The sequence below is a fragment of the Typopeltis vanoorti genome, chromosome 12 (assembly GCF_054136105.1).
Source record: "Typopeltis vanoorti isolate ZY-2024b chromosome 12, IOZ_Tvanoo_1.0, whole genome shotgun sequence".
Lineage (NCBI taxonomy): Eukaryota > Metazoa > Arthropoda > Arachnida > Uropygi > Thelyphonidae > Typopeltis > Typopeltis vanoorti.
In genome coordinates, this window is record NC_143560.1 from 19,842,202 (window position 1) to 19,855,052 (window position 12,851).

Consider the following 12,851-nt stretch of genomic DNA (forward strand, 5'->3'; position numbering starts at 1 on the left):
TATAGGATGACAAAGTGGATCTTCTTCAAAAACTTCTTCAGGTACGCTATTAAAACATTGTATAGAAACACCTTGTTTATATTCCAGGATAAATATTGAGAACAAACAGAAGGACTTGCCATGGATTATCTCCCCCATCACCAACACTAGCAAATCTCGTTTTGGAAAACTTCGAGACAGAATCATGGCCTAGAGACTAGAAGAAGTTGGTTTTCATACCACTACACAAGAAGGAATTTATGAAGGATTGCAAGAACTATAGAACTATTAGTTTACTCTGTCATGCAAGCAAGATTTTATTAAAGGTCATTCTAAATGGAATTGAGGCCAAACTTGAGGCACAGATGTCTGAGAAGCAAGTAGATTTTGTGAAAGATAAAGGTACCAGAAATCAGATCCTTTGCCTTAGACAGATGATCGAGAAGTATAAAGAATTCAGACTCCCTATGAAAATTCAGACTCCCTATTCTCCAAAGCTTTGACTGTGTTCAGCATGTGAAAATGTGGGAAGTAATCAAAATAACGGGCTTTCCTCAACACATTATCAGATTAATAACCAGCTAACTTGTACAGTGAGCAAGAAGCTACGGTAAAACAGGCGATGAATATCTCATTGACTCCAGGTTGGAAAGGAAGTTAGGCAATGATGCCTATTTTCTCCTCACTGTTTAGTATCTATGCTAAGGACATCATGCGATAGCATTGGGTGAGCTTACGACAAGAATTAGGATAGGTGGTAGACTGATCAGTAATCTGAAGTACACTGATGATACGGTATGCTTTTGTAATGGCAAGGAAGAACTAGAACAAATGCTTGGCATAGTTAACGAGATTAGCAAGAATAGAGGACTTAAACTCAACTCTAGCAAGACAAAAATGATGGTTCTCGAAGTAAATACAGACAGGAAAGCTCCTGAAAAACAACTGTACCTTAATGAAGAAAGAATTGAAGAAATCAGTAAGTTCGAGATCCATCACTAATGGATCCCATTAATGTGAAGAATTATTTTTCAAAAGACATTAGAATATTATGAAAGGCTAAAACAACAGTTAGAGACATGACATGTGTAAAATCTGAATGGATGGATCTATCTCACAGGAACAAACTTGAGGATTCTGGATGTGGCTGTTTTTCCAACAGCGACTTATGAATGTGAGACTCGGACCCTTAAAGAAGTCTGACAGAAAAAAGATAGTCGCTGATGTAGTGTTAAACAGGACTGTTGAGGATATCATATACTGAAAGGCGAACAAACGGATGGGTGCTAGAAAGGATCAGTAGAACTTAAAGGCTCCATAAGGATACTGACAGAAGAAAGTTGAAATACTAATACTTTGGGCATATGAAAAGGATGGAAGGAGGACTTCTCAAAACAGTAATAGAAGTTAAAGTTCCTGGAAAAAGAGGCTAGGGTAGATCCTTAACGAGATGAATGGTTGGTGTGTCTGGAGTGACTGATCTTTCTTGAGTTGAACCCTCCAGAAAAGCACAAGACCACCTGGAGAGAATTGGTGTGGCACTTCTCCGAGCAACAGAGTGACCATACAGCATCTCCTGATGTCCAATGGATGAATGGATGGTAGGGGTTATTGTTTATTTTGATAAATTTGTGCAAATTTAGAAAGGCGAACAAACTTGTGATAAAAAAAACATGTGGTCTCTAATCGTAAATTAAACGAAGGCAGGTGGCATATTTTTTTTTTAAAAAAAATACCAAATTTGGCACTAAAACAGATTTCGGGTACAAACGTGAATCGAAGTAATAAGACCAATCAGTTGTCAGTTGGTGAATTGTGCGATGCATTAAAGTTTACATTAAAGACAAAGAGGATTTAAAAGGAGCACATTGTTGACAAACGAGGGCTGATGTATATTCACTAGTGAAACATATTTGCAATTATAAGTTTATTTGCAACATTATATATAGTGCGACATGATATACTAAGTGTAATAACCCAATGAGCAAGCAATTACAGTCAATAAGAAGTGACATCAATTTTACTGGAAAAAGCCTTAGAAAATACAGTAAAAATAACGGAAGAGTGTCAAAAGAACGGATTTTTACAAACAAAAGTAGAAGCCTAAAAAATTCTGATATTTTTCAAATACCTACCAATTCCGTAACCGAATTACAAGTAAGAAAACACAAGAAAAAAAAAAAAGAAAAAAAAGTCCTTTTGAATATCAAAGTTAAGATGAACCTGTAAGGATCGAGAGAAAAAAAAGAAAAAAGTAGGTTGGATTTTTTAATTCTTTAGTAGATACCACTAAAAGCTTTATCAAATAGATTTGGAAGAAAAAAAATAAAAAAGTCAGTTCTCGTTTTAATTTTTATATAATATTAATTTATTAAAGGAGTTCCCTATAACAGCAGTATTGAATTATTGAAAAAATTTGGACATTTTCTTAGTTAATATTGTACACTGATGATACAGGAAATGATCTGATTCAGCTGTTTGCAGATGATGCAAAGTTAGTAGAGTAACAGTCAATAAAGATGATGTTGAAATTTTGCAAGGATTATTTAAATAGACTGGGAATATGGACAAAAAGAAGATGTCGGTTTAATGTGGAAGTGTAAGATTAGCATTTCAGGGTGAAAAGATTATCAGCTGTGTACCACATTGATGAAGCCGTACTCCAGAAAATTCAGGAAACTAGGGATTTCAGGATGTTGATGGAATGGAAGTTGAAGTTCAGAGGACATACTGCAAAACAGCTCAGAGAGATAATTACCTGCTGAGATAAGCAGGTTTTTATTCCTTATAAGGTTTTGATAAAGCCCCATTTAGACTACTGTGCATTGAATTAGTCACCTGGGTTTCTTGGAGATGTGGAATGGATCCTGAGACGAATGACCAATATGGTAGGTCTGTGGGATGCTCCATATGAGGAGAGATCAGAGATTTGTAGGTTACAGAGGCTAGTTGATAGGCAAATAAGGGGTGGGGTATGATAGAGACATAGGTTGCTTAGAAAACTTTTACGGTTGTTAATTTTAACAGTTGTGAGTGATAGGATTGATAAAGAGGAAATTTTTTGGGTTCATGGGGAAAACTAGGGGGGGTATCCCCCTGGAAATTAAGTAAGAGTGTAGTTGACAAGGGCGTGAGAACCACATTTTTTTCATGGACAGTGGTGAATAAGTGAAATTGATTGCCAGAGTCAGTTGTGAGTGATATTACAAGTGCGAAAAGAAGTTTTTCAAAACTTAAAGGGATAAAAAAAATCATTTAAGGTCAACTATGACAAAACAAGATTAACAGGTCTAGCAATAATTTCAATCGAAAATGAAATCGCACAAAATTCGTTGCTAATTTTACGTTAAAAACTTCTAGAAAAATAATATCTAATTATTATTTCTTTTATTTAATTATTAAAAAATACAGTGTTGATGGTCTTAGCGTAAAACTTATATAATGTTTTAAAATAATTTACGATATTATGTTTTAAAATGAATTACATCCCAAACATAAAACACCGTTTTTTAACATGTTTCCTTGAATTTCATCATCATCATCATCATCAGTGGTCCTAACAGGCACTTAAGCGTCCACGACCTTCCAACTAGAACAGTACTTTGGACTTCGCAACCGTAACTCGAGGATAAGTGGTTAGCCCATGCCTCCCAGTATGTCCTATGTCTGTAGATGCATGTGTTCATGCATGTGTTCACGGAGAAGGTTTGCCTGTTCTGGGGGACGAAAAACCCGAGTTTCCGGGTGGAAAAAAAACCCTACCTCCGTATGAGACCGGCTAACTCACCTTTCGTCAAAACACACCAGATAACGGTTCCTCACGTCACTGATGGGAATCGAACCCAGATCTTTCAGACCAAAGGGCTTCATCTATATCAACTGGGCTACGGAGGTTCTCCTTGAATTTAAGGACAGCAAAAAAGTGCTTGCCTAGGGGCGGCATATATCCTAACGACCACCCAGCTGCATTTATTCCCATCTTCAATGGATAACCTCTCATCCTCTCCTCACTCTCCATAAAATGAAAATTCCCATCTACTGGTACACAATATGACGCTTTCAGAAGTTTCATATCACCCTTTTTTTCTCTGTGCTGCCTGCAGTCCTCCTAACTTAAATTCAAATCCCGATACCCTTCAACACTCTAATTTGCACTTCTTCACTGTATCTCCATCATCTCGGAAACAAGGACAGCAGATCTGCATACAGTAGCATACAAGTATACAAGTGAGGTTGTATCAAGGCCAAAAGAGGCAAAATGACTTCGTTATCTTTACATGTCTTGCAATTATCCTCGAAGTTGTATTTGCAATCTTGTATAACAAATATAATATTTCGTAAATATAAAGAGCTAATAAGCTTCATTTCAGCGATATAAACATTATTTAAATTAAGGGGATATTAAATCCCACATTGTTTTTAAACCGAATAAGAAACTCAAAGATTGGAATCAGAGAGTTTCTTGCCGAATATAGTAAACTATAAAGTATCGGCGACCACTGGCGTGGGATTTAATATCCCTTAATTTAAATAATGTTTATATCGCCGAAATGAAGCTTATTAGCTCTTTATATTTAAGTAACTTAATGGTTGCACCTGTTTGGAAACTAGTATAGCAGAGTATATAAGTTCTTTTCGCTATACACTTTGGTATTAATTGGTCTAGCTACTCACTGATGAAGCCTCAAAAAAGGCTGAAACCGGTCTGGATAGTGACCTTCCACCATAATGTAATAACAGCATACATTTCCTAGGAAATATGTTTTTACATTATGGGAAATACCTAAGAAAAACGATCAGAACTTCACCACCTTTGCTACGAGTTGTCCGGTATTGTACTACGTACTAGAGTCACTTACATTAGCTCACGCTAGTGGCCGCCGATACTTTATAGTTTACTATATTCGGCAAGAAACTCTCTGATTCCAATCTTTGAGTTTCTTATTCGGTTTTAAAACAATGTGGGATTTAATATCCCCTTAATTTAAATAATATTTCTTATATATAGCAAATGAAAAAGCAGCAAACCTCTTCCTAGATGTTCAAGCCAGGAGAGGGCTAGCTAGAAACAGATACAGATCATTACATAAGCAAAGTGGATATTAGATCCAGCATTATTTCAAAGTCGAATGTAGAAACTATGACAGTTTCGCAAGTTGATCAGAGAGCGAGAATACATTCCTCAGCATCCCCGAGTTGCCTTTGAAATAATGCTGGATCTAATATCCGATTTACTTATGTAATTTTGCATCGCCGAACTGACGCTTTTTAACTCTTATTTTAGTAAGATACAAATCATTATTTAGTGCAAGCAAAATTAAGGTTAAGGTTTCTACCAAACTGGTTACAAAAAATACAAAAAAAAACCAAATAAAATAAAATAATAATAAATAATAAACAAACTAGAGAAACAAAATCTAATTGTAAAAGTAAGACAACTAAACGATTTAAGTATAAGAGATTTATACCAACAGGGGATTAATAACTATTCAGAAAAAAAAAAAAGAAAAAAAAGAAAGAAAAAAAGAAAATTAAGGTACCGAGAAAGAATGGAATAATATAAATGAAATGATTACATCAGCAGCATGTGAAAGTCTATGGACACTCAAAAAATATCACAAAAATAAAAATTACACACATATGAGACAATAAAATAAAAACAATAACGGAAAATAAAACGCTGGCCTTTAAAAGATTAAAGCAGCAAAAAACAAGAAGATGAAATCGAATATAAAAAAAGACGAGCAAAGGAGAAACTAGAAAGAGACACAGAGAAAGCTGGGGAAAAATTTATATCATATCTAGAAAATGATATGCAGTATACAAAATATGACCCAATGCGTATAAAATACTAAAGCACATGAATGCAGATATAAAAGAAGCTATAAATATATATTGCGAAATATAGTTAAAAGAATCTTGGATTACTTGACAGATCTTTCGACAGATAATACTAGCATCAATATATAAATAAAATAGATAAAATAAAATAAAAAATACACCGAAAACTTAAAAATGCTTTAAATGAATATAATAACAATGAAAGAATTAAAGGACAACCTAAGTAAAATATTAAAAAAAACAAAAGGTAAATAATCAGCAGAGAAGATGGGATAACTCCGAACTGTATAAATTTTCAGCAAAAAAAAAAAAAAAATTCATCATCAGAGATTATTAAAAATTTTAAATAAAATATATACAAATAGACAAATACTGATAGAATGATAGACAAATATAGTAATACCTATATTTAAAAAAAGCGATAAAAGAAAACGTGCTAATTACACAGGTGTCAATTTATTGAATACACGCTACAAAATACATAGTAGAATACTTGATGAAAAATCGAAAATATACAAGTGAATAAAATATTATTAGAATATCAAAATGGATTTAGAAAAGGACGCTCTACAATGGATGCGGCATTTTGTTTAAAACTACTTATAGAGAAAAGAAGAAAATTAGAAATTCATCTTTTGTTACAGATTATGAAAAAGTATTTGACAAAGCAAAAAGATATATACTATTTGATATGTTCCAAAGAATAAATATACCTAATATTTTACTACATGCAATATTGAATATATACAAAGATAATGAAATAAAAAATAAAAATAGATGAAAAATTGTCTGAAAAACAATCTATTAACCAAGGAGTAAGATAGGGATGCCCTCTGTCTCCAACACTTTTTAATATTTATATTCATGAAATATTAAGACAGTGGAATATCTTAAATAAATACTTATAAATAATCCGGGTACAGAAAATTCCCGGAATAACAAAATAAATACGCTATTTAAGTTAAGGGATATTACATCCCATATTATTTTTTAGCCGAATAAGAAACTCAAAGAATTTCACTTAAATAAGTTCATGTCGCCGAATTGACATACAAGTGAGCGTTAATGTTCTAAAATTCATCAACATACATATTATAATTCAATCGTTATTCATTCACGAACTAAACTTCTCAATGTTGAAGAGTTGAGCAGCGCTGGTAGTAATACCAGTGATATTAATACCAGCAGTTTATTAATATCACTAGTAATACCAGTGATATTACTAGTGATAGTAATAGTAATATAATAATATATACTATATTATACATACAATAAACACTGTAACTATAAAATAAACAATCTAAAAACTCACATAAGCGTCTTTTTTTGCTTATCCTATTATAATTACGTAATAGTAAAATATAGGGGGTCGATAAAAAGTCAAGAAACTCTTGAAGGAGTCGACGGGCAAATAACTTTGGCGACCCCTGTGTTACAGTCTCCGAAAAGCAGTCAACGTCAAACAGCAATAAAACTTGGGATATCGAAGCCGTCACTACAGAGAATCCTTAAGGAGCTCGGTGCCTTTTCGTACGTCATTCAGGTGGGTCAGTGTTTAACAGCAACAGATTACGTTGCACGGCGGGAATACTGTGCACACATGCTGGCCAATGTCTATGAAGGGCCGTCCTTCCTCCATAATGTCTGGTTCTCGGACGAAGCGCATTTCCATCTAACCGGTGATGTAAACAGACGAACCTACAGCTTTCTTGGTTTCTCGAGACCGGAATTTGTCCAAGAGAAACCTCTTCATACCGAGAAGGTCGTCACCACATGGTGTGCGATTTCGGTCATGGCATAATTGGGTCCTAATCATTGAAGTGAGCGATGTAACCGTGACCTTGAATAGCGAACGCTACATCGAAAATGTGTTGGTTTCGTTCACCCAGGATTTGCATAGGATGTGTCGTGCAAAAAACATTCCATTTCGTGCACAACAGGACGGAGCAACCTGACACACATCACGTGGTTCTAGAGCCTATTTATCAGAGCACTTCCCCGAGAGGCTCATTTCGAGGTTCACAGAATTCCCGTACCCTTCCAGTTCTCCTGATCTCACATCACTTAATGCCTTCGTTTGGGATATGTTGAAGGAATGGGTATTCACCATGAGCTGCCTTCAAACTTTGATGAACTAAGGGATAAAATTACACGAGATGCCCAGCAGATGTCCCAACACTTGTTCTCCAAGATGACAGAGAACCTTTGCATGCGCTATGAAACCTGTCTTAAAAGACAAGGTGCCCATTTCAAGCACGTAATCTACCGTCGCTAATGCTTTATTCAACCAAGATTCCACTGATAGTTGTGGACGTACATAATCATAATGTGTAAACATATTCCTCTGTTAATAAATCCGTTTACTCAGAACATATATCATTGTAGTTATTCAGTGCTGTTTATTTATTTATTTTTTATTTTTTTTTGTTTTTTTCCGCCATACTGTAGTAGAACAGTTTGGAATGAAAATATCTACATAAAACTAAAACAATGACATTTTCTGGATAAATTCCAGTTTAGAAATAAAATAGCTATTAATAATAAAATAATATAACAGATAAATACTGTACTTTCAATTATCTTGGATGTGAAATATCACATGAAAGAGAAAAAGATATAAAATTAAAAACTTCAAAAATTTTACAGATTATAGGCCTGATAAATAGAACACTCAATCCAAATATTGTACAAAAAAGAAACACGCTTGAAAATCTACAATACTTTAGTCGATAAACAAACAAGATAAATAAAGAATAAAAACAAGTGAAATGAGATTCATGAGAAGTGCAAAAAAAAAAAAAAAGAACGAAGATATTAAAAAAAAACTAAAAATCTAAAAATAAAGTCAATAGAACTAAACTAAACAATTACAAACAAAATTGGATAGAACATGTAAATCGAATGCCCAACATCCGATACCCTAAACAATTAATAAAATATAGACCAACTGGAAAGAGAACGCCAGGTAGAATCTCAAAAAGAAGATATCAGAGAGATAATGAGACTGGAACAGACAATATGGTCTATATCCGTAATCAGCGTTATGATGATGTTATACAGCCCCTAAACTTCAACTTTCTATATACTAAAACTCCAAGATCCTTAGCCTGATCAGTTTCTTCTAGCATGATCCTGCTAATATAATACACTATTGCATTGGCGCACCCAGGGAGGGGGACAATGGGGCCCTAGTTCCCCTCCAAAAAAAGGAAAGAAACACTAGAAAAATTATCAAAAATCATTTAGTAATTAAAATTCTTTTTTTTTTTTTTTTCAATTAATGTTGTGTCGTGTTTTCTATTTCTATGCTACTTATGAATTTGCGATAACATAAGGTGGGAATACCCTATAGCGCTCGGGAATCCTGGCCGCTGTGGACGCAAAGCGAACACAGCGGCCAGGGCGCTACTTCGTTTGCCCGAGCTGGGCCAGAGAAGAAAATTGGGGGGTTGGGAAAAGCAATGGTGAACTACCCTGTAAAAATCTCACTAGGAATATTTTGTGGGCAATGCCTACAAAGTCACCTACGGTTGGAAACGACTGAAAGGAAAAATCAATCAATCAAGCTAACAATCATTTTCACATGTCAACAATTCCAGCCTATTTAAATCATTCTGCAAGTACTGCATATCAGAAGCATATCTGATTATTCCGCGTATCTTTGAATCTTTAGCAATAACACTGGACTAAAGACTGAACCCTGAGGTATAGTACTCATCACCTTAAATGTTGCAGACCCATACCCTCTATAGACCACCACTTTTTTTTTAATCAACTTTTCCGAAATCTTCACCGACTACTCCAAAGATACTGATAGGTCAGTCAGACACATGCATCATCACCCTTGAGAAACAGGATTATCATACATTCTTTCCAATCCTGTGGAATATCCCTTAGTTCATCCTTCGCTGCGCTAAGAATCACATATTTTGTCTCAGCACATTTTACACATGAGTACATTTTGCAATGCGAAGGAGCGGGAATATTTTTTAAGTTGAGCTCACTTATGACTGAGTCAAATTGACGCCTTTTCCAGGAGATGTATCCTATAAACTTCGTTGACACCCCTATCTTATATGATATGTTATTTTAATAATAATAAATTTTTATTCTCTCTTTCAAAGAAATTACATGTACACAAAAGTAGATAAACAACTTAACACTCTAATAAAAGCGTTGTTACTATGAAATCAATAATAAGTTTTTAATACCATTAAAATAATAATCTTTGGTGGGTTTTGGAGAATTGTTACAGTAAGTAGAATTAATACACGTAATTAATAATAATTTAACACTTTATTATGTCTCAAATAAATTACATACATATAATGCAAATTTTATGTAATGTAAATTTATAATTTTACAATAATAATACATTTTCTTTCATGTGACTAAAGAACATATTCTAATTAATATCGTTATAATATGCATAATGTGCAATTGATATAACATTGCTACCTAATAATAATAATAAAATGCTTAACAATAGCTACGGCCCTTGGTTACACATATTTGCATTGACTAACTTACATTACTCTAAACCAGTTACTTATCATAACTATGAAACCATTCGAAATATATATTCTACTTGCATATATGAGAAAACCTTTTATTAACCATAATAAAATAGCCAAAATAAGTGTTAGTACCAACAGAATATGATAGTAATACTTGAATTTTATTTTGTAACATTGTACTGTGCATTGAATTGTATTGTGAAATATTGTCATAATTATACAAGTTGAATAGTATAATATGTATAACTTTATACGTGATGTGAATAATAAAAACTGTTAAACTGTTAAATTTCAATATTTAAGTAAAATATTTAAAAAATATTAAAATAATAAACTTAATTAATTAATATTAACTTCTGCAAGTCGGTAAAGAACATCAACATCTATTTTTTTTCGAATCCCACCTGTAGGCAGGGATGTTTCTAAATGTCTTTAGGTAATACAGTTTTCGTCGGATTGTTTACTCTTATCCCACCCACAGTGCTAAAGTGTGATAGGTTTACAACCTTTAGTGAGTGGAATTCACATTAAAAAAGTACTACAGTGATCCTCTATACCAGGGTGCCCCCAAGGCGCGGCTACCAATTTCATGCAACGTTTTGTCGGCGTTGCATAATTTAAAAAAAAAAAAAAAAAGAAAGAAAATCCCGAAATTTAAGAACATTGTTTTGTGGATGTATTTGAATCTCCTGGTATGGCGTCATAAATCAAACCCTCTTTTAACTGACAACAAGAAAGCGGATCAGATCATTATCTGCAACGACCAAGTGAATGATTTCTTCTCGAAGAAAATACCTCTAATTATACAAGTGGTAATAAGTCCAGTACGTTTTAAATTTTAATAACTAAAGAAATATAATGGAACTATAGTATATTTAGTAAAAATTATATGAACGTTCGTCTTAAAATTTTTATACAATATAATAATTTCATCCATGTAAATCTCATTTTTCTTTTCTTTTCATTTTATTTATACATGTTTCATTTTATTTTTTATCAAATTATCTTTTATCGGCAGATACTGAATGATCCCAAATAGCGACAACTGAAGAAAAAGTTAACTGCGTGGTTTGGCTTACAGAGTTTAAATCAATACCAGCTGTGAGAAGAAAGTTCACTACTTATTATAATTAAGTAATAAATAAATAAAAATAAAAATAAAGCAATCCAGAAAAAGTCAAGAAGTATTTGGATGAAAAAAATTTAAACAAACATGCATCGGTTAATGACAAACCAGAATCTAGGAGATCCCGAATCATTGAGAATCCACGGTTAATGGAAAAGTTATCTTGCCATGTTGCAAAATTTCTTCATCCCTGAAATGCAGAGATTAAATATTTCAAACAACACCAGTTTCCAGCAAGATGGAGCACCCTATCATTCGCATTGAATGTGCGACAGTTTTTAAGTAACACCTTCCCGAACAAATGGATCAATTGCTTGGCCGGCGCGTTCTCCAAGCTAATCTAATCCCCCTCGTCATGTTTTTTTTTTTTTTTTTTTTTTGGACCATGTCAAAACAATTGTCTACTCATCAAAACCGCGTTCTTTAGAGGAACTTAAAGTTGGAATAGCAAACGCAATTCAAACAATGTCAGTGCATGAATTATGCAAATGTATTCATGGAGTTCGAGAATCGGCTTGAAAGATGTACCCACAATGATGGCAGCCATATTGAAGTACTCCTGTGATAATTAAAACTTGTATTAAGAATAAAACTTTAAGAGTTAGAACTTTCATAAAATTTTTACTAAATAGTTCTATTATTTGTATATCTTTTATTAAAATTATTAAAGTTATTAAAATTCAATATATTTTTGACAACCCCGTATAATGGAATTCAACTTGAAGTGAGATTCGATATCGAATCTCACTTAAAGAAAACACTTCCATCGCCATTTCATGGATTACTGTAGATCATATATTTCACCGGAGTGTTGTCAACTTCGGTATGATCGAAGTATAATGTGAGAGAGCGACTACTTTGAACTAAACTAAAATCCCTATTACAAATATGTTTGCTATTCACTTTGGTTAGCGTGGCACACTTTTTCATTCCTGTGGGTATTGCGTCACTAGGATTATAAAATGCATCTAAAAGTACCATGTATGTGTGTATGTATGTACAGCCTCTAAGAAGGCTTGAATGCAGATCAGTGGAGTAGAACAGTTAAGCATCAATGCTGCATACAACAGGTTAATTTTCTTCATTGTACTAACACACACTGCGCACAAACAATTTCTTTCTTTTTCTTCTTCTTCTCTCTCTCTCTCTCTCTCTCTCTCTCTCTCTCTCTCTCTGATTTTTTTTTTTTTTTAATGACAGTCGCGCCCACAGAGTTACAAACCATCACACTTTAGCACTTTGAGTGGTTTAAGAGTTCGATAATCGAGTAAGTGCAAATGTTATTGAGACCAAATATGATATTTTTTTTCCCTGGCCAATTCAGATATCCAATAAGCGAGAATAAGGTGGTCGACAAAAACCTACTACGCTTAAAGGACAATCACAAA

The 12,851-nt window shown here is 33.6% G+C and overlaps 1 protein-coding gene across 3 annotated transcripts in view; it reads right to left on the reverse strand.

Moving 5' to 3' along the window:
• Positions 1-12,851, reverse strand: part of LOC150100615 (insulin-like peptide receptor) — a 782,259-nt gene that overhangs the window by 664,780 nt on the left and 104,628 nt on the right. The gene's annotated exons all lie outside the window — the stretch shown is intronic.